At 37.5% G+C, this 3,393-nt stretch overlaps 1 long non-coding RNA gene across 1 annotated transcript; it reads left to right on the forward strand.

The window, feature by feature from the left end:
• The first annotated feature begins 1,738 nt into the window (after nt 1-1,738).
• Nucleotides 1,739-2,828, forward strand: LOC124882528. The gene is made up of 3 exons (XR_007041923.1): nt 1,739-1,850; nt 1,930-1,976; nt 2,527-2,828. It is a non-coding gene; the product is annotated as an uncharacterized LOC124882528 (long non-coding RNA).
• The last annotated feature ends 565 nt before the right edge of the window (nt 2,829-3,393 follow it).

The following is a 3,393-nucleotide window of genomic DNA, read 5'->3' on the forward strand; positions in this document are numbered from 1 at the left end:
TCAGGACCAGTCAGTTAGTCAGTCATTTTCTACCACTTATTCCATAGTGGGTCGCGGGGGAGCTGGTGCCTATCTCCAGCAGTCTATGGGCAAGAGGCAGGGTACACCCTGGACAGATCGCCAGTCCATCGCAGGGCAACACACAAACAACCATGCACACACTCATTCACACACCTAAGGTCAATTTAGAGTGACCAATTAACCTAACAGGCATGTCTTTGGGAGGAAGCTGGAGTACCCGGTGAGAACCCACGCATGCATGGGGAGAACATGCAAACTCCATGCAGAAAGACCCCAGGCCGGGAATCAAACCCAGGACCTTCTTGCTGCAAGGCAACAGTGCTACCAACTGCGCCACCGTGCAGCCCCATCTTCAGGACCAATCAAGGTAAAATTGCATCTTCCCCATCCACCTACAAGAGACTGTGCAATATGACTTTGCTTCAAATCAAAGCACAATATCAATTTGCTTGACAACCACATTCATAACATTTGCTGATGAAAAAGGTATTCCTATAATTACAATCATTTAATTTGTCAATGTTCCATGTTTTGTAAAGTAAATCTATCATCTGCCCACTTGCTCTTTTATGAGCTGTTCTACTGCAGCAGAGAGTCTATAGATGGCATGTTTAGTCCTCCAACGTTGTGCGCATACACAAAATTTAGGGATATATGCAATAACATGCATGGGATCTGTAGAGATGGATTAAATACACCCATTGATGGGCCCAGGAGAGCATTTTGGAAGGGGTGAGGGGGCTCAGATTGTTGCTCTGAGACCAAAAGTGGTGTAACTCTATTTGAACAGCATAACTTGTCTGCCAGTTGTATTTCTTTAGAAGGAAGAAATATTTTAAAGTCTCGCACTAACAAAAATATTGAAAAGAACACTTGTAATAATATTAACCTGATACCAGCCACTTCATCACCCACCTGCAGATTTGTAAAGCAGCCTAATAGTTCCCAGCTTTGGAAAAAGAACTTTAAGCGTCTCACCCAGCTGTAAAAGAAATATGTCAAATTAAGACTCATCAAAACTGCAAATATATAAAATGATTGTTCCTAATACAATATTAATACATGCAATGACACCCCACTTCATCAGATCAACTTGAAATGTTCAAAAATGCAAAATGACATAGCCAATCAGAGAGCAGCATTATTGTAATCAGGCTTCTAGATGAGCTGCTTATGTTCAAATAGAGAATCAGAATGGAGAATAAATGTTATTGAGGTGAATTTAATGGTTGCTGCATTCAAAACATAAGCCTGATTATTTTAGAAATTACAGGTCTCCAGTGATTTTCACACACATACATCTCCAAGATTTCAGGCTGGTGGAAGACAGTCTTGATATTTAATGAGTGGAAGTTCTGAGTGGAAATATCTTTTTGATACCAGAGCCCAGTGCAGAATTGATTGACAAGTCTAACCCAGTGTTAAAAACACAAGAAAAAATGAATGATGTTGATTTAACGTTTTCTTCCACAAGATTAAAAAGTATAAATGGATTTCATGTCTTATTCTACAATAAGAGTTGAAAAGTAATAAAGTTAAAAAAATAAGTTAATAAATATGTTCATAAGTATAGATAAGAAATGCTAAAAATCTTTAAAAACTGTGAAATATGCCTTTAGTAATTGCTTTTAGTGATGGATTAAACAACCAATAGCTGGCACAGTCTGATTTCACATCAGCCAATAAGGTTGATTGTCCCGCCCCTTTAACTGCTGTGCTGAGATTTTGCTCAGATTGTGTTAGACACACTGGAGAGTTTAGAGCTGACGGGTGTTTCCGCTAATAGCCTGGAATATCTTGTCAAATTCGATAAAGAATCTTGGAGATTGGTGAGAAAAACAATGTTAAATAAAATGGTTTCGCAAAATATATAATTCAAAATAGTAAATCCGTTTTATTAAATCTCAGAAAGCTTCCCTTGTGAACGGCTGAAGTCGTGTAGCATCGAAGCATCGGTGAGTGATCGCACACACTCGGCAGTTGGCTCGGTAAAATTGCTGAAAATTGGCTAAAATACCTAGTAACTGATAAAATTTAATAAAAATAAAATTGTATTGTAAGTTTTTGTATTATTATTGTGTATGTTGTATTTTTTTAATGCAGTTACACTTATTTTTCTATTAGCACATGTTCTAATATTTCAATGGTGCTAATTCATGGTGCTGTAATGTGCTTTTCTGTTGGAATTGCTTGGGAACCTTCTGTTCTGAGTAAGTCAGAGCTAATGTGAGCTTCAAATTCACATTCTGATGTTAAATATAGTGCTATAGAGGTACCTCATTGGCACTTTTAGATTGAAATATATATATTTTTACCACATATAAGTTAATTTCTTTAGTTTACTGATATGTTGGTAATATTGAACTTTGATAACTTGAATATTGTTGTACAACATGAAAAAAAAAAAACTTGAGAAATTATGAAAGATCTCTTTGAATTGTAGCTTAAGCTTTATTGATTTTAGCATCCTGTATTTTAAGATGCTTTACTTTGGCCTTGTTCCAGGTCAGGTTTTTTGATTATAGTGCACTTTTGGCCTGTGGTGCCTTGAAACCACCAGATCATCCTCTCCTGAACTTGGATGGCGAGCCCCAGCCCAGAGCACCGAGTGAACTGGTAGATTGTGATCCGACTGGTCACTGGCTGTGAGACATTGAATGAATATTTGACAGTTGTATCGAAAAGACTGGGTTATTTATGTTATTTTATTTTGTTGTTTTTTTCAAAAAACAAAGCGTGCAATTTTTGTTTATTTGTAAATGTGGGTCCACAAATGTTCACTATATTAAACCCTACTCTTTTTCATAGACATTGTGTGTTCTCCTCTGTTGTTACTCACACCTAGGCTCCCATGAATTTAGAAATCTTCTGATGAGGCCCAGTTTTCTCTATGCTTGTGTAGTGTTGGTATTAGTCATCGAAGTAAATTGTTTTACCTGCCATCTACTATTATCAGGTTTATTTAAAGTAACCCTTCTAGTGCTGGTTGCACAAGCATTAAACAATGGACAGGCAACATGAACTCTGAGATGCAGTGGTCCCAACCAATGTTCTGTTAAGACGGAGAGCAGAGCTATCTTTAGGGCTGACACAATAGATTTATCAGACAAGTCCACAGTTTAAATAATTGTGGTATTATGAGGAATTACCTCGTTGTGCGTTATGCTCTCATCAATGTGAGCTGTTTTCTGGCCCAATCCCACTCTCATGTGTATCAGTTGATCATCTTCTTTTGGCGTTTTTTCGTAATGTTTTGGCAGTAAATAAAAAAGTACATCTAAAGGTTTCATGTTTTTTGCCAGGACCAGGCTTGTTGGAGGAAATTGTCGTTTTCTTCCTCTTCCCCTGTTGTAAAGTCCAGGAAAAGATCTG

The sequence above is a fragment of the Girardinichthys multiradiatus genome, chromosome 15 (assembly GCF_021462225.1).
Source record: "Girardinichthys multiradiatus isolate DD_20200921_A chromosome 15, DD_fGirMul_XY1, whole genome shotgun sequence".
Lineage (NCBI taxonomy): Eukaryota > Metazoa > Chordata > Actinopteri > Cyprinodontiformes > Goodeidae > Girardinichthys > Girardinichthys multiradiatus.